This window comes from Scyliorhinus canicula, chromosome 15 (assembly GCF_902713615.1).
Source record: "Scyliorhinus canicula chromosome 15, sScyCan1.1, whole genome shotgun sequence".
Lineage (NCBI taxonomy): Eukaryota > Metazoa > Chordata > Chondrichthyes > Carcharhiniformes > Scyliorhinidae > Scyliorhinus > Scyliorhinus canicula.
Genome location: NC_052160.1, coordinates 80,939,869 through 80,958,682, shown reverse-complemented (window position 1 = coordinate 80,958,682; position 18,814 = coordinate 80,939,869). Strand labels below are relative to the sequence as shown.

At 51.3% G+C, this 18,814-nt stretch overlaps 2 non-coding genes and 2 pseudogenes across 2 annotated transcripts; all 4 read right to left on the bottom strand.

Annotated features, from left to right (window-relative positions):
- Nucleotides 1–1,534: 1,534 nt before the first annotated feature.
- Nucleotides 1,535–1,711, bottom strand: LOC119979185 (annotated as a pseudogene).
- Nucleotides 1,712–7,181: 5,470 nt separating this feature from the next.
- LOC119979182 lies at nucleotides 7,182–7,367 on the bottom strand. Its single transcript, XR_005463675.1, has one exon. It is a non-coding gene; the product is annotated as a U2 spliceosomal RNA (small nuclear RNA).
- A 5,468-nt stretch (nucleotides 7,368–12,835) lies between these two features.
- On the bottom strand, nucleotides 12,836–13,016 carry LOC119979190 (annotated as a pseudogene).
- Nucleotides 13,017–18,482: 5,466 nt separating this feature from the next.
- On the bottom strand, nucleotides 18,483–18,672 carry LOC119979174. Its single transcript, XR_005463671.1, has one exon. It is a non-coding gene; the product is annotated as a U2 spliceosomal RNA (small nuclear RNA).
- Between the last annotated feature and the right edge of the window lie 142 nt (nucleotides 18,673–18,814).

Below are 18,814 nucleotides of genomic sequence, written 5' to 3'. Positions count from 1 at the left end.
CGATTCCCATCGTCCAGAGGTTGGTGCTCTGGTTGAGTTTTGTTTTCGTTCCTGTCTGTGGTCTGGGGGTTCTGTGCATCCCCTCCCACATTGGTGCTTTGCCTCTTTGATTGAGGCCTATTCTTTGATTGCTCGCCTTCATCGCAGGAGTTGTCGGCGCTGTTGAGTTGCCGCTTTTTACCATTCCCCGTCGGGGGTTTCTTTGATTCATTTTTCATTTTCCTCTTTGCTTTTCTTGTGCCTGCCGTTTCCCAGCGCTCTTCACTCTTTGTTCCATCCTCGGTTGTCTCGTGTTCCTCGCCAGATGGGAGTGGGGTCGTTTTGTCAGGCTGTGCTGGGGCCTCCACATTCTGTTGAGGGCCTTGCTGTAGAGTTTTGGCATTCTGTGGTGTGGTGTCTTTGTCGATGGAGGGTGCCTGTACCTCCTGTGTGGTTGTCTTTTTGGCTCCGCCGCTGATGATTTGTGCATACGTTGCCCCACGTTTTGGGCAGGCCCTGTAAAGATGGCCGGCCTCCCCACACAGGTTGCAGTACTTGTCTTCCTTACAGTCCTTTGTCGTGTGCCCCTCCTGCTTGCAGTTTTTGCAGAAGGTGACTTTGCAGTTGGCGGCCATGTGCCCCGCTTTGCCACAGGTGTGACATACTCGTGGCTGCCCCCCGTAGTAGAGGTAGCCTCGGTTTCCTCCAATGGCGAAACTGGAGGGTGGGTGCAAGATGGTTCCATTGGCGTTCGTTCTCAGGGTTACCTTGACCTGGTGCTCGCCTGTCCAGATGCCAAAGGTGTCCTTTAGTTGTAAGCTGTCGCTTTTCAGGCCAACGTACCTGGCGAGGAACGTAAGCACATCAGACATGGGGACGTAGGCGTTGTACATGTGCAGCGTAATAACCCGGTTTCTCTGCGATGGTAGCGTGAACAGAGGCTCCGCAGTCAGGATAGACAGGGGGCTCTGGTTGCCTTTTTCTTGATGCAATCAGCAACATTCCTGAAGGTGACATCGAAGTAACCGTTGTTGGGGAAATCTTGCAAGCAGAAGATATCTGTTGCTTGAAACCCGCAGCAGTCGATTAGCACCCGCTTCACGAAGAAAATTCGATCCACAGGCGACTTCCCTTCCGACTTCCTGACTGTGACTCGGACAGTGTTTCGCACTCCCCAGCCTGGTGGTCGGGATGCAGCAGTGGTCATAGCTCCGACGTTGGCTCTTGACTGTACCGGCGTTAGGCCCAAAGCAAGGTTTAGGCCAGCATGAAGATCCACCAATAGCAGCTGAGCTTAAACGTCTCTTCAGTCTTCAGTCTCTCCAATCCACGATCGACATCAAGATCGAATCCTTAGCTTCCCCCGATCAAGTGCGCGACACTTGATCTTAGCCAAAAGGCGGAGAAGCGATAGACTGTGGTATAGATGTTTATGTAGAGCAGTTTGATGGAGTTGGGAATTGTCTCGCCAAAGTAGTTTAGTGATTGAGTGAGATAAAGTGTGTATTTGTATGTGTTTGAACTGTTTTTTGACTTGTAAATTCCCCAAGAAGGGGTGGTGTGCACCATTCCTGGAGATACTGCAATACCAGGTTGATGCGTGGAGTGGACGGAGCAAGCCCCTATTCCATCTCCCTGCTCCAAAAATCAATTTAATATATGGTCCCCAGATAAGGGACGTATCAGATATTAAACTGATAAGAACAGATTTTTTTTTTTTTTCAAAAAATATACTTTATTCATAAAATTTATCTTAATCTTTACAGAACATTTCAAAATACCTTGACTGTACATTTCCGTCTCAGTTACATTCATTTGTCGTCGATTCCATTGGGATAACGTTGCACACGTATCCTACTATAAGTTACAGTTCTTTTTTCAATATTTACATTACTTTGTTTCTTTCATACATACATTCTGGTAATGGAAAAAAAGAACTCCGGACCGAGGGGTTTTACACTGTTACCAACCCCTCGGTGTACATTTGGTGGTAAGACCTTACACAGTGGTCTTTCCCCATTGCGCCTTGGCGGCCGCTGCCCCAAGCTTGAGTGCGTCCCTCAGCACGTAGTCCTGGACCTTGGAATGTGCCAGTCTGCAACACTCGGTCGAGGACAGTTCTTTGCACTGGAAGATCAGCAAGTTTCGGGCAGACCAAAGAGCGTCTTTCACCGAGTTGATGACCTTCCAGCAGCAGTTGATATCTGTCTCGGTGTGGGTCCCTGGAAACAGTCCATAGAGCACAGAGTCCTGTGTCACAGAGCTGCTCGGGATGAACCTTGACAGATACCACTGCATCTCACTCCAGACCTTCTTTGCAAAGGCACATTCCACAAGGAGGTGTGTGACTGTTTCATTTCCCCCACAACCACTCCGAGGGCAGCGTGCATTGATGCTGAGCCTTCGGGTGTGCATGAAGGATCTGACAGGGAGGGCCCTTCTCACCACCAGCCAAGCGAGGTCTTGGTGCTTGTTTGAAAGTTCTGGTGATGCGGCATTCTGCCAGATGGCTCTGACAGTCTGCTCAGGGAACCATCCAACGTCCTCCACAGTCTCTTTTTCTCTGAGGGTCTCGAGGACATTACGTGCTGACCACTGCTTCATTGCCTTGTGGTCAAAGGTGTTTTCCTTCAAAAATTTTTCCACGAAGGATAGGTGGTACGGTACGGTCCAACTACTTGGAGCGTTCCGCGGCAATGAGGCCAGGCCCATCCTTCGTAACACCGGGGACAGGTAGAACCTGAGTATGAAGTAACACTTGGTGTTTGCATACCCGGGGTCTACGCACAGCTTGATGCAGTTGCACACAAAGGTGGCCATCAGGATGAGGGCGGCGTTGGGTACGTTCCTCCCTCCTTTATCTAGAGGCTTGTACATTATGTCTCTTCGGACCCGGTCCATCTTGGATCTCCAAATGAATTTGAAGATGGCCCGGGTGACTGCTGCAGCGTAGGTCCGAGTGATGGGCCAGACCTGCGCCACGTACAGTAACACCGAGAGTACCTCACACCTGATGACCAGGGTTTTGCCCGCAATGGAGAGGGAGCGTTGCTCCCACCAGCCCAGTTTCTGTTTTGCTTTGGTGATTCGTTCCTCCCAGTTTTTGGTGCATGCCCCAGCCGCTCCGAACCATATCCCCAGCACTTTCAGGTAATCTGACCTGATCGTGAAGGGGACAAAGGATCGGTCGGCCCAGTTCCCAAAGAACATGGCCTCGCTCTTGCCGCGGTTTACCTTGGCTCCTGAGGCCAGTTCAAACTGGTCGCAGGTGTCCAAGAGCCTGCGTACAGACGCGGGATCCGAGCAGAAGACGGCGACGTCGTCCATGTACAGGGAGGCCTTGACTTGCGTGCCTCCGCTGCCAGGGATCGTCACCCCTCTCATGTCCGGATCCTTCCTGATGGACTCGGCAAAAGGTTCTATGCAGCAGACAAACAGGGCCGAGGAGAGAGGGCAGCCCTGCCTGACTCCAGATTTGATCTGGAATTTTTCTGATTCCCACCCATTGATTGCGACTGCGCTATAGATGTTTGTGTAGAGCAGTTTGATCCAATTGCGAATTCCCTCCCCAAACCCCATTTTGGAGAGCACATCCATCATGTAGGTGTGCGATATTCTGTCAAAAGCCTTCTCCTGGTCAAGGCTGATGAGGCAGGTGTCCACCCTCCTGTCCTGCACGTAGGCGATCGTATCCCTGAGCAGCGCGAGGCTGTCAGAGATCTTCCTGCCGGGTACAGCACAGGTTTGGTCGGGGTGGATCACCGACTCCAGAGCAGACTTGACCCGATTGGCGATGACTTTGGCTAAGATTTTGTAATCCACATTTAACAGTGAAATGGGTCGCCAATTTCGAATTTCTTCCCTTTCCCCCTTCTGCTTGTAGATGAGGGTGATGATGCCTTTCCGCATGGATTCTGACATGCTGCCATCCAGAAGCATACTCTCGTACACTTCCAGCAGGTCTGGGCCCATCCAGTCCCACAGAGCCAAGTACAACTCAGCCGGTAAGCCGTCGCTTCCGGGAGTTTTACTCGTCTCAAAGGACTTGACGGCCTTTGTCAGTTCGTCCAGAGTTAGTGGTTTATCCAGGTTTTCCCCCTCGTTGTCGTCCAAGACCTCCGTGATAGACGACAGGAAGGTCTGGGTAACAGTGCTGTCTGTTGGCTTCAGATCATACAGTCTGGCATAGAAGGATTGACTGATCCTCAGTATGTCAGACTGCGATGTCTTTACAGAGCCATCTTCTTCCTTCAGGCTGCTGATCACAGAGGTCTCTCTGTGCACCTTTTGGAAGAAGAAGCGTGAGCACTTTTCATCCTGCTCCACAGAGCGGACTCTGGACCGGAAGATGACCTTGGAGGCCTCCGAGGTGTAGAGAGAGGCCTGCTGGCTCTTCACCTCTTGGAGATCCTCCTTGACATCAACCCCCATCGACTGCAGCTGGAGTAAGTTTTGCATGCTTTTCTGGAGCCTGGTTGTGACCCCTCGTCTCTCTCTCACCTTCTGTATGCCCTTGAGGATGAAGAACCTTTTGATGTTCCCCTTGATTGCTTCCCACCAGAGATGTGGAGACTCAAAGAGGGGTTTCACGGTTCTCCAACCTTTGTAATCCCTTTTGAGTTCCTGGAGGTTCTCTGGGGTCAACAGTTTTACATTTAGCTTCCATGTCCCCCTGCCCACCCCCTGGTTTTCCTGCAGGTGGCAGTCAGCCAGTAGAAGGCAGTGGTCAGAGAAGAACACCGGCTTGACGTCGGTGGGCCTGACCGTGAAAGCACGGGACACAAAAAAGAAATCTATTCTGGAACGGACGGACCCATCTGGCCGTGACCATGTGTATCTACGCTGCGCTCCGTCTGCAGGGTTGCTGAAGACATCGAGCAGCTTGGCGTCTTTTACCGTTTCCATCAGGAGTCTGGACGTAGCGTCTAGTTTGCTGCCGGCTCTGCCGGATCGTCCATCCGCATCGATGATGCAGTTGAAGTCACCGCCCAGGATGACCGGCATGGAGGTGGCCAACAGCAGTGGTAGTTGCTGAAGGACAGCCAATCGCTCAGTTTTAACGGCTGGGGCATACACGTTAATAAGTCTGATAGGGGTGTTTTTGTATTTGACGTCTGCTACTAGGAGGCGTCCCCCCACCACCTCCTTAACGTCGGAGATGGTGAAATTGCCTCCCCGTAGCAGAATACCCAGGCCGGAGGAACGACAGTCGTTTCCTCCTGACCAGATGGATGGCCCGTGGGACCACCAGCTCGACCAGCGCCTGTAGTTGCTGAGGTGTGGAATCCCACACTCCTGCAGAAACAGTAGGTCGGCTCTTACATTTTCTAAGTAGCCGAGTGTGGCTACACACCGCGAAGTATCTTTAATACTTCGCACATTAATTGATGCAATTTTAAAACCCATTTTAAAAAGAGTAGATTTACCATTCTCAGATTTCAGAGTCCATTTCAGTTGGTTGTTCCAGCTGTTCAAAGTTCCCCGTCATGCCGGTGGTGTTCTCAAAATGCTTCACCGTATCAGGGTTTAGGAAGCTGCCATTGTCCTCAGTGTGGCCTTGAGCCTGATGGATGTGCTATGTGGAGGGGGTGGGGGTGTAGCCGTTGTGCTCGGCGTGGCAGTCAGCGGGTGTTGGGGTTGCAGGCCGATTCCCATCGTCCAGAGGTTGGTGCTCTGGTTGAGTTTTGTTTTCGTTCCTGTCTGTGGTCTGGGGATTCTGTGCATCCCCTCCCACATTGGTGCTTTGCCTCTTTGATTGAGGCCTATTCTTTGATTGCTCGCCTTCATCGCAGGAGTTGTCGGCGCTGTTGAGTTGCCGCTTTTTACCATTCCCCGTCGGGGGTTTCTTTGATTCACTTTTCATTTTCCTCTTTGCTTTTCTTGTGCCTGCCGTTTCCCAGCGCTCTTCACTCTGTGTTCCATCCTCGGGTGTCTCGTGTTCCTCGCCAGATGGGAGTGGGGTTGTTTTGTCAGGCTGTGCTGGGGCCTCCACATTCTGTTGAGGGCCTTGCTGTACAGTTACGGCATTCTGTGGTGTGGTGTCTTTGTCGATGGAGGGTGCCTGTACTTCCTCCTGTGTGGTTGTCTTTTTGGCTCCGCTGCTGATGATTTGTGCGTACGTTGCCCCACGTTTTGGGCAGGCCCTGTAAAGATGGCCGGCCTCCCCACACAGGTTGCAGTTCTTGTCTTCCTTACAGTCCTTTGTCATGTGCCCCTCCTGCTTGCAGTTTTTGCAGAAGGTGACTTTGCAGTTGGCGGCCATGTGCCCCGCTTTGCCACAGGTGTGACATACTCGTGGCTGCCCCCCGTAGTAGAGGTAGCCTCGGTTTCCTCCAATGGCGAAACTGGAGGGTGGGTGCAAGATGGTTCCATTGGCGTTCGTTCTCAGGGTTACCTTGACCTGGTGCTCGCCTGTCCAGATGCCAAAGGTGTCCTTTAGTTGTAAGCTGTCGCTTTTCAGGTCAACGTACCTGGCGAGGAACGTAAGCACATCAGACATGGGGACGTAGGCGTTGTACATGTGCAGCGTAATAACCCGGTTTCTCTGCGATGGTAGCGTGAACAGAGGCTCCGCAGTCAGGATAGACAGGGGGCTCTGGTTGCCTTTTTCTTTAAACACATCCAAGAACTTGATGCAATCAGCAACATTCCTGAAGGTGACATCGAAGTAACCGTTGTTGGGGAAATCTTGCAAGGCGAAGATATCTGTTGGTTGAAACCCGCAGCAGTCGATCAGTACCCGCTTCACGAAGAAAATTCGATCCACAGGCGACTTCCCTTCCGACTTCCTGACTGTGACTCGGACAGTGTTTCGCACGCCCCAGCCTGGTGGTCGGGATGCAGCAGTGGTCATAGCTCCGACGTTGGCTCTTGACTGTACCGGCGTTAGGCCCAAAGCAAGGTTTAGGCCAGCATGAAGATCCACCAATAGCAGCTGAGCTTAAACGTCTCTTCAGTCTTCAGTCTCTCCAATGCACGATCGACATCAAGATCGAAATCCTTAGCTTCCCCCGATCAAGTGCGCTACACTTGATCTTAGCCAAAAGGCCGAGAAGCGATAGACTGTGGTATAGATGTTTATGTAGAGCAGTTTGATGGAGTTGGGAATTGTCTCCCCAAAGTAGTTTAGTGATTGAGTGAGATAAAGTGTGTATTTGTATGTGTTTGAACTGTTTTTTGACTTGTAAATTCCCCAAGAAGGGGTGGTGTGCACCATTCCTGGAGATACTGCAATACCAGGTTGATGCGTGGAGTGGACGGAGCAAGCCCCTATTCCATCTCCCTGCTCCAAAAATCAATTTAATATATGGTCCCCAGATAAGGGACGTATCAGATATTAAACTGATAAGAACAGATTTTTTTTTTTTTTTTTTTTTTCAAAAAAATATACTTTATTCATAAAATTTATCTTAATCTTTACAGAACATTTCAAAATACCTTGACTGTACATTTCCGTCTCAGTTACATTCATTTGTCGTCAATTCCATTGGGATAACGTTGCACACGTATCCTACTATAAGTTACAGTTCTTTTTTCAATATTTACATTACTTTGTTTCTTTCATACATACATTCTGGTAATGGAAAAAAAGAACTCCGGACCGAGGGGTTTTACACTGTTACCAACCCCTCGGTGTACATTTGGTGGTAAGACCTTACACTGTGGTCTTTCCCCATTGCGCCTTGGCGGCCGCTGCCCCAAGCTTGAGTGCGTCCCTCAGCACGTAGTCCTGGACCTTGGAATGTGCCAGTCTGCAACACTCGGTCGAGGACAGTTCTTTGCACTGGAAGATCAGCAAGTTTCGGGCAGACCAAAGAGCGTCTTTCACCGAGTTGATGACCTTCCAGCAGCAGTTGATATCTGTCTCGGTGTGGGTCCCTGGAAACAGTCCATAGAGCACAGAGTCCTGTGTCACAGAGCTGCTCGGGATGAACCTTGACAGATACCACTGCATCTCACTCCAGACCTTCTTTGCAAAGGCACATTCCACAAGGAGGTGTGTGACTGTTTCATTTCCCCCACAACCACTCCGAGGGCAGCGTGCATTGATGCTGAGCCTTCGGGTGTGCATGAAGGATCTGACAGGGAGGGCCCTTCTCACCACCAGCCAAGCGAGGTCTTGGTGCTTGTTTGAAAGTTCTGGTGATGAGGCATTCTGCCAGATGGCTCTGACAGTCTGCTCAGGGAACCGTCCAACGTCCTCCACAGTCTCCTTTTCTCTGAGGGTCTCGAGGACATTACGTGCTGACCACTGCTTCATTGCCTTGTGGTCAAAGGTGTTTTCCTTCAAAAATTTTTCCACGAAGGATAGGTGGTACGGTACGGTCCAACTACTTGGAGCGTTCCGCGGCAATGAGGCCAGGCCCATCCTTCGTAACACCGGGGACAGGTAGAACCTGAGTATGAAGTAACACTTGGTGTTTGCATACCCGGGGTCTACGCACAGCTTGATGCAGTTGCACACAAAGGTGGCCATCAGGATGAGGGCGGCGTTGGGTACGTTCCTCCCTCCTTTATCTAGAGGCTTGTACATTGTGTCTCTTCGGACCCGGTCCATCTTGGATCTCCAGATGAATTTGAAGATGGCCCGGGTGACTGCTGCGGCGTAGGTCCGAGTGATGGGCCAGACCTGCGCCACGTACAGTAACACCGAGAGTACCTCACACCTGATGACCAGGGTTTTGCCCGCAATGGAGAGGGAGCGTTGCTCCCACCAGCCCAGTTTCTGTTTTGCTTTGGTGATTCGTTCCTCCCAGTTTTTGGTGCATGCCCCAGCCGCTCCGAACCATATCCCCAGCACTTTCAGGTAATCTGACCTGATCGTGAAGGGGACAAAGGATCGGTCGGCCCAGTTCCCAAAGAACATGGCCTCGCTCTTGCCGCGGTTTACCTTGGCTCCTGAGGCCAGTTCAAACTGGTCGCAGGTGTCCAAGAGCCTGCGTACAGACGCGGGATCCGAGCAGAAGACGGCGACGTCGTCCATGTACAGGGAGGCCTTGACTTGCGTGCCTCCGCTGCCAGGGATCGTCACCCCTCTCATGTCCGGATCCTTCCTGATGGACTCGGCAAAAGGTTCTATGCAGCATACAAAAAGGGCCGAGGAGAGAGGGCAGCCCTGCCTGACTCCAGATTTGATCTGGAACTTTTCTGATTCCCACCCATTGATTGAGACTGCGCTATAGATGTTTGTGTAGAGCAGTTTGATCCAATTGCGAATTCCCTCCCCAAACCCCATTTTGGAGAGCACATCCATCATGTAGGTGTGCGATATTCTGTCAAAAGCCTTCTCCTGGTCAAGGCTGATGAGGCAGGTGTCCACCCTCCTGTCCTGCACGTAGGCGATCGTATCCCTGAGCAGCGCGAGGCTGTCAGAGATCTTCCTGCCGGGTACAGCACAGGTTTGGTCAGGGTGGATTACCGACTCCAGAGCAGACTTGACCCGATTGGCGATGACTTTGGCTAGGATTTTGTAATCCACATTTAACAGTGAAATGGGTCGCCAATTTCGAATTTCTTCCCTTTCCCCCTTCTGCTTGTAGATGAGGGTGATGATGCCTTTCCGCATGGATTCTGACATGCTGCCATCCAGAAGCATACTCTCGTACACTTCCAGTAGGTCTGGGCCCATCCAGTCCCACAGAGCCAAGTACAACTCAGCCGGTAAGCCGTCGCTTCCGGGAGTCTTACCCGTCTCAAAGGACTTGACGGCCTTTGTCAGCTCGTCCAGAGTTAGTGGTTTGTCCAGGTTTTCCCCCTCGTTGTCGTCTAAGACCTCCGTGATAGACGACAGGAAGGTCTGGGTAACAGTGCTGTCTGTTGGCTTCAGATCATACAGTCTGGCATAGAAGGATTGACTGATCCTCAGTATGTCAGACTGCGATGTCTTTACAGAGCCATCTTCTTCCTTCAGGCTGCTGATCACAGAGGTGTCCCTGTGTACCTTTTGGAAGAAGAAGCGTGAGCACTTTTCATCCTGCTCCACAGAGCGGACTCTGGACCGGAAGATAACCTTGGAGGCCTCCGAGGTGTAGAGAGAGGCCTGCTGGCTCTTCACCTCTTGGAGATCCTCCTTGACGTCAACCCCCATCGACTGCAGCTGGAGTAAGTTTTGCATGCTTTTCTGGAGCCTGGTTGTGACCCCTCGTCTCTCTCTCACCTTCTGTATGCCCTTGAGGATGAAGAACCTTTTGATGTTCCCCTTGATTGCTTCCCACCAGAGATGTGGAGACTCAAAAAGGGGTTTCACGGTTCTCCAACCTTTGTAATCCCTTTTGAGTTCCTGGAGGTTCTCTGGGGTCAACAGTTTTACATTTAGCTTCCATGTCCCCCTGCCCACCCCCTGGTTTTCCTGCAGGTGGCAGTCAGCCAGTAGGAGGCAGTGGTCAGAGAAGAACACCGGCTTGACGTCGGTGGGCCTGACCGTGAAAGCACGGGACACGAAAAAGAAATCTATTCTGGAACGGACGGACCCATCTGGCCGTGACCATGTGTATCTACGCTGCGCTCCGTCTGCAGGGTTGCTGAAGACGTCGAGCAGCTTGGCGTCTTTTACCGTTTCCATCAGGAGTCTGGACGCAGCGTCTAGTTTGCTGCCGGCTCTGCCGGATCGTCCATCCGCATCGATGATGCAGTTGAAGTCACCGCCCAGGATGACCGGCATGGAGGTGGCCAACAGCAGTGGTAGTTGCTGAAGGACAGCCAGTCGCTCAGTTTTTACGGCTGGGGCATACACGTTAATAAGTCTGATAGGGGTGTTTTTGTATTTGACGTCTGCTACTAGGAGGCGTCCCCCCACCACCTCCTTAACGTCGGAGATGGTGAAATTGCCTCCCCGTAGCAGAATACCCAGGCCGGAGGAACGACAGTCGTTTCCTCCTGACCAGATGGATGGCCCGTGGGACCACCAGCTCGACCAGCGCCTGTAGTTGCTGAGGTGTGGAATCCCACACTCCTGCAGGAACAGTAGGTCGGCTCTTACATTTTCTAGGTAGCCGAGTGTGGCTACACACCGCGAAGTATCTTTAATACTTCGCACATTAATTGATGCGATTTTAAAACCCATTTTAAAAAGAGTAGATTTACCAGTCTCAGATTTCAGAGTCCATTTCAGTTGGTTGTTCCAGCTGTTCAAAGTTCCCCGTCATGCCGGTGGTGTTCTCAAAATGCTTCACCGTATCAGGGTTTAGGAAGCTGCCATTGCCCTCAGTGTGGCCTTGGACCTGATGGATGTGCAATGTGGAGGGGGTGGGGGTGTAGCCGTTGTGCCCGGCGTGGCAGTCAGCGGGTGTTGGGGTTGTAGGCCGATTCCCATCGTCCAGAGGTTGGTGCTCTGGTTGAGTTTTGTTTTCGTTCCTGTCTGTGGTCTGGGGGTTCTGTGCATCCCCTCCCACATTGGTGCTTTGCCTCTTTGATTGAGGCCTATTCTTTGATTGCTCGCCTTCATCGCAGGAGTTGTCGGCGCTGTTGAGTTGCCGCTTTTTACCATTCCCCGTCGGGGGTTTCTTTGATTCATTTTTTATTTTCCTCTTTGCTTTTCTTGTGCCTGCCGTTTCCCAGCGCTCTTCACTCTTTGTTCCATCCTCGGTTGTCTCGTGTTCCTCGCCAGATGGGAGTTGGGTTGTTTTGTCAGGCTGTGCTGGGGCCTCCACATTCTGTTGAGGGCCTTGCTGTACAGTTTCGGTATTCTGTGGTGTGGTGTCTTTGTCGATGGAGGGTGCCTGTACCTCCTGTGTGGTTGCCTTTTTGGCTCCGCCGCTGATGATTTGCGCATAGGTTGCCCCACGTTTTGGGCAGGCCCTGTAAAGATGGCCGGCCTCCCCACACAGGTTGCAGTTCTTGTCTTCCTTACAGTCCTTTGTCATGTGCCCCTCCTGCTTGCAGTTTTTGCAGAAGGTGACTTTGCAGTTGGCGGCCATGTGCCCCGCTTTGCCACAGGTGTGACATACTCGTGGCTGCCCCCCCGTAGTAGAGGTAGCCTCGGTGTCCTCCAATGGCGAAACTGGAGGGTGGGTGCAAGATGGTTCCATTGGCGTTCGTTCTCAGGGTTACCTTGACCTGGTGCTCGCATGTCCAGATGCCGAAGGTATCCTTTAGTTGCATGCTGTCACTTTTCAAGTCGACGTACCTGGCGAGGAACGTAAGCACATCAGTCATGGGGACGTGGGGGTTGTACATGTGCAGCGTAACAACCCGGTTTCTCTGCGATGGTAGCGTGAACAGAGGCTCCGCAGTCAGGATAGACAGGGGGCTCTGGTCGCCTTTTTCTTTAAACACATCCAGGAACTTGATGCAATCAGCTACATTCCTGAAGGTGACATCGAAGTAACCTTTGTTGGGGAAATCTTGCAAGGCGAAGATATCTGTTGGTTGAAAACCACAGCAGTCGATCAGTACCCGCTTCACGAAGAAGATTCGATCCACAGGCGACTTTCCTTCCGACTTCCTCACTGTGACTCGGACAGTGTCTCGCACTCCCCAGCCTGGTGGTCGGGAAGCAGCAGTGGTCATAGCTCCGACGTTAGCTATTGACTGTACCGGCGTTAGGCCCAAACCAAGGTTTAGGCCAGCATGAAGATCCACCAATAGCAGCCGAGCTCAAACGTTTCTTCAGTCTTCAGTCTCTCCAATGCACGATCGACATCAAGATCGAAATCCTTAGCTTCCCCCGATCAAGTGCACTACACTTGATGTTAGCCAAAAGGCCGATAAGCGATAGACTGTGGTATAGATGTTTATGTAGAGCAGTTTGATGGAGTTGGGAATTGTCTCGCCAAAGTAGTTTAGTGATTGAGTGAGATAAAGTGTGTATTTGTATGTGTTTGAACTGTTTTTTGACTTGTAAATTCCCCAAGAAGGGGTGGTGTGCACCATTCCTGGAGATACTGCAATACCAGGTTGATGCGTGGAGTGGACGGAGCAAGCCCCTATTCCATCTCCCTGCTCCAAAAATCAATTTAATATATGGTCCCCAGATAAGGGACGTATCAGATATTAAACTGATAAGAACAGATTTTTTTTTTTTTTTTTTCAAAAAATATACTTTATTCATAAAATTTATCTTAATCTTTACAGAACATTTCAAAATACCTTGACTGTACATTTCCGTCTCAGTTACATTCATTTGTCGTCGATTCCATTGGGATAACGTTGCACACGTATCCTACTATAAGTTACAGTTCTTTTTTCAATATTTACATTACTTTGTTTCTTTCATACATACATTCTGGTAATGGAAAAAAGGAACTCCGGACCGAGGGGTTTTACACTGTTACCAACCCCTCGGTGTACATTTGGTGGTAAGACCTTACACTGTGGTCTTTCCCCATTGCGCCTTGGCGGCAGCTGCCCCAAGCTTGAGTGCGTCCCTCAGCACGTAGTCCTGGACCTTGGAATGTGCCAGTCTGCAACACTCGGTCGAGGACAGTTCTTTGCACTGGAAGATCAGCAAGTTTCGGGCAGACCAAAGAGCATCTTTCACCGAGTTGATGACCTTCCAGCAGCAGTTGATATCTGTCTCGGTGTGGGTCCCTGGAAACAGTCCATAGAGCACAGAGTCCTGTGTTACTGAGCTGCTCGGGATGAACCTTGACAGATACCACTGCATCTCACTCCAGACCTTCTTTGCAAAGGCACATTCCACAAGGAGGTGTGTGACTGTTTCATTTCCCCCACAACCACTCCGAGGGCAGCGTGCATTGATGCTGAGCCTTCGGGTGTGCATGAAGGATCTGACAGGGAGGGCCCTTCTCACCACCAGCCAAGCGAGGTCTTGGTGCTTGTTTGAAAGTTCTGGTGATGAGGCATTCTGCCAGATGGCTCTGACAGTCTGCTCAGGGAACCGTCCAACGTCCTCCACAGTCTCCTTTTCTCTGAGGGTCTCGAGGACATTACGTGCTGACCACTGCTTCATTGCCTTGTGGTCAAAGGTGTTTTCCTTCAAAAATTTTCCACGAAGGATAGGTGGTACGGTACGGTCCAACTACTTGGAGCGTTCCGCGGCAATGAGGCCAGGCCCATCCTTCGTAACACCGGGGACAGGTAGAACCTGAGTATGAAGTAACACTTGGTGTTTGCATACCCGGGGTCTACGCACAGCTTGATGCAGTTGCACACAAAGGTGGCCATCAGGATGAGGGCGGCGTTGGGTACGTTCCTCCATCCTTTATCTAGAGGCTTGTACATTGTGTCTCTTCGGACCCGGTCCATCTTGGATCTCCAGATGAATTTGAAGATGGCCCGGGTGACTGCTGCGGCGTAGGTCCGAGTGATGGGCCAGACCTGCGCCACGTACAGTAACACCGAGAGTACCTCACACCTGATGACCAGGGTTTTGCCCGCAATGGAGAGGGAGCGTTGCTCCCACCAGCCCAGTTTCTGTTTTGCTTTGGTGATTCGTTCCTCCCAGTTTTTGGTGCATGCCCCAGCCGCTCCGAACCATATCCCCAGCACTTTCAGGTAATCTGACCTGATCGTGAAGGGGACAAAGGATCGGTCGGCCCAGTTCCCAAAGAACATGGCCTCGCTCTTGCCGCGGTTTACCTTGGCTCCTGAGGCCAGTTCAAACTGGTCGCAGGTGTCCAAGAGCCTGCGTACAGACGCGGGATCCGAGCAGAAGACGGCGACGTCGTCCATGTACAGGGAGGCCTTGACTTGCGTGCCTCCGCTGCCAGGGATCGTCACCCCTCTCATGTCCGGATCCTTCCTGATGGACTCGGCAAAAGGTTCTATGCAGCATACAAAAAGGGCCGAGGAGAGAGGGCAGCCCTGCCTGACTCCAGATTTGATCTGGAACTTTTCTGATTCCCACCCATTGATTGAGACTGCGCTATAGATGTTTGTGTAGAGCAGTTTGATCCAATTGCGAATTCCCTCCCCAAACCCCATTTTGGAGAGCACATCCATCATGTAGGTGTGCGATATTCTGTCAAAAGCCTTCTCCTGGTCAAGGCTGATGAGGCAGGTGTCCACCCTCCTGTCCTGCACGTAGGCGATCGTATCCCTGAGCAGCGCGAGGCTGTCAGAGATCTTCCTGCCGGGTACAGCACAGGTTTGGTCAGGGTGGATCACCGACTCCAGAGCAGACTTGACCCGATTGGCGATGACTTTGGCTAGGATTTTGTAATCCACATTTAACAGTGAAATGGGTCGCCAATTTCGAATTTCTTCCCTTTCCCCCTTCTGCTTGTAGATGAGGGTGATGATGCCTTTCCGCATGGATTCTGACATGCTGCCATCCAGAAGCATACTCTCGTACACTTCCAGTAGGTCTGGGCCCATCCAGTCCCACAGAGCCAAGTACAACTCAGCCGGTAAGCCGTCGCTTCCGGGAGTCTTACCCGTCTCAAAGGACTTGACGGCCTTTGTTAGCTCGTCCAGAGTTAGTGGTTTGTCCAGGTTTTCCCCCTCGTTGTCGTCCAAGACCTCCGTGATAGACGACAGGAAGGTCTGGGTAACAGTGCTGTCTGTTGGCTTCAGATCATACAGTCTGGCATAGAAGGATTGACTGATCCTCAGTATGTCAGACTGCGATGTCTTGACAGAGCCATCTTCTTCCTTCAGGCTGCTGATCACAGAGGTCTCTCTGTGCACCTTTGGGAAGAAGAAGCGTGAGCACTTTTCATCCTGCTCCACAGAGCGGACTCTGGACCGGAAGATGACCTTGGAGGCCTCCGAGGTGTAGAGCGAGGCCTGCTGGCTCTTCACCTCTTGGAGATCCTCCTTGACATCAACCCCCATCGACTGCAGCTGGAGTAAGTTTTGCATGCTTTTCTGGAGCCTGGTTGTGACCCCTCGTCTCTCTCTCACCTTCTGTATGCCCTTGAGGATGAAGAACCTTTTGATGTTCCCCTTGATTGCTTCCCACCAGAGATGTGGAGACTCAAAAAGGGGTTTCACGGTTCTCCAACCTTTGTAATCCCTTTTGAGTTCCTGGAGGTTCTCTGGGGTCAACAGTTTTACATTTAGCTTCCATGTCCCCCTGCCCACCCCCTGGTTTTCCTGCAGGTGGCAGTCAGCCAGTAGGAGGCAGTGGTCAGAGAAGAACACCGGCTTGACGTCGGTGGGCCTGACCGTGAAAGCACGGGACACAAAAAAGAAATCTATTCTGGAACGGACGGACCCATCTGGCCGTGACCATGTGTATCTACGCTGCGCTCCGTCTGCAGGGTTGCTGAAGACGTCGAGCAGCTTGGCGTCTTTTACCGTTTCCATCAGGAGTCTGGACGTAGCGTCTAGTTTGCTGCCGGCTCTGCCGGATCGTCCATCCGCATCGATGATGCAGTTGAAGTCACCGCCCAGGATGACCGGCATGGAGGTGGCCAACAGCAGTGGTAGTTGCTGAAGTACAGCCAGTCGCTCAGTTTTTACGGCTGGGGCATACACGTTAATAAGTCTGATAGGGGTGTTTTTGTATTTGACGTCTGCTACTAGGAGGCGTCCACCCACCACCTCCTTAACGTCGGAGATGGTGAAATTGCCTCCCCGTAGCAGAATACCCAGGCCGGAGGAACGACAGTCGTTTCCTCCTGACCAGATGGATGGCCCGTGGGACCACCAGCTCGACCAGCGCCTGTAGTTGCTGAGGTGTGGAATCCCACACTCCTGCAGGAACAGTAGGTCGGCTCTTACATTTTCTAGGTAGCCGAGTGTGGCTACACACCGCGAAGTATCTTTAATACTTCGCACATTAATTGATGCGATTTTAAAACCCATTTTAAAAAGAGTAGATTTACCAGTCTCAGATTTCAGAGTCCATTTCAGTTGGTTGTTCCAGCTGTTCAAAGTTCCCCGTCATGCCGGTGGTGTTCTCAAAATGCTTCACCGTATCAGGGTTTAGGAAGCTGCCATTGTCCTCAGTGTGGCCTTGAGCCTGATGGATGTGCAATGTGGAGGGGGTGGGGGTGTAGCCGTTGTGCCCGGCGTGGCAGTCAGCGGGTGTTGGGGTTGTAGGCCGATTCCCATCGTCCAGAGGTTGGTGCTCTGGTTGAGTTTTGTTTTCGTTCCTGTCTGTGGTCTGGGGGTTCTGTGCATCCCCTCCCACATTGGTGCTTTGCCTCTTTGATTGAGGCCTATTCTTTGATTGCTCGCCTTCATCGCAGGAGTTGTCTGGGCTGTTGAGTTGCCGCTTTTTACCATTCCCCGTCGGGAGTTTCTTTGATTCATTTTTCATTTTCCTCTTTGCTTTTCTTGTGCCTGCCGTTTCCCAGCGCTCTTCACTCTTTGTTCCATCCTCGGTTGTCTCGTGTTCCTCGCCAGATGGGAGTTGGGTTGTTTTGTCAGGCTGTGCTGGGGCCTCCACATTCTGTTGAGGGCCTTGCTGTAGAGTTTCGGCATTCTGTGGTGTGGTGTCTTTGTCGATGGAGGGTGCCTGAACCTCCTGTGTGGTTGCCTTTTTGGCTCCGCCGCTGATGATTTGCGCATAGGTTGCCCCACGTTTTGGGCAGGCCCTGTAAAGATGGCCGGCCTCCCCACACAGGTTGCAGTACTTGTCTTCCTTACAGTCCTTTGTCATGTGCCCCTCCTGCTTGCAGTTTTTGCAGAAGGTGACTTTGCAGTTGGCGGCCATGTGCCCTGCTTTGCCACAGGTGTGACATACTCGTGGCTGCCCCCCGTAGTAGAGGTAGCCTCGGTTTCCTCCAATGGCGAAACTGGAGGGTGGGTGCAAGATGGTTCCATTGGCGTTCGTTCTCAGGGTTACCTTGACCTGGTGCTCGCCTGTCCAGATGCCAAAGGTGTCCTTTAGTTGTAAGCTGTCGCTTTTCAGGTCAACGTACCTGGCGAGGAACGTAAGCACATCAGACATGGGGACGTAGGCGTTGTACATGTGCAGCGTAACAACCCGGTTTCTCTGCGATGGTAGCGTGAACAGAGGCTCCGCAGTCAGGATAGACAGGGGGCTCTGGTTGCCTTTTTCTTTAAACGCATCCAAGAACTTGATGCAATCAGCTACATTCCTTGAAGGTGACATCGAAGTAACCTTTGTTGGGGAAATCTTGCAAGGCGAAGATATCTGTTGGTTGAAACCCGCAGCAGTCGATCAGTACCCGCTTCACGAAAAAGATTCGATCCACAGGCGACTTCCCTTCCGACTTCCTGACTGTGACTCGGACAGTGTTTCGCACTCCCCAGCCTGGTGGTCGGGATGCAGCAGTGGTCATAGCTCCGACGTTGGCTCTTGACTGTACCGGCGTTAGGCCCAAAGCAAGGTTTAGGCCAGCATGAAGATCCACCAATAGCAGCTGAGCTTAAACGTCTCTTCAGTCTTCAGTGTCTCCAATCCACGATCGACATCAAGATCGAATCCTTAGCTTCCCCCGATCAAGTGCGCGACACTTGATGTTAGCCAAAAGGCGGAGAAGCGATAGACTGTGGTATAGATGTTTATGTAGAGCAGTTTGATGGAGTTGGGAATTGTCTCCCCAAAGTAGTTTAGTGATTGAGTGAGATAAAGTGTGTATTTGTATGTGTTTGAACTGTTTTTTGACTTGTAAATTCCCCAAGAAGGGGTGGTGTGCACCATTCCTGGAGATACTGCAATACCAGGTTGATGCGTGGAGTGGACGGAGCAAGCCCCTATTCCATCTCCCTGCTCCAAAAATCAATTTAATATATGGTCCCCAGATAAGGGACGTATCAGATATTAAACTGATAAGAACAGATTATACTTTATTCATATACTTTATTCATAAAATTTATCTTAATCTTTACAGAACATTTCAAAATACCTTGACTGTACATTTCCGTCTCAGTTACATTCATTTGTCGTCGATTCCATTGGGATAACGTTGCACACGTATCCTACTATAAGTTACAGTTCTTTTTTCAATATTTACATTAC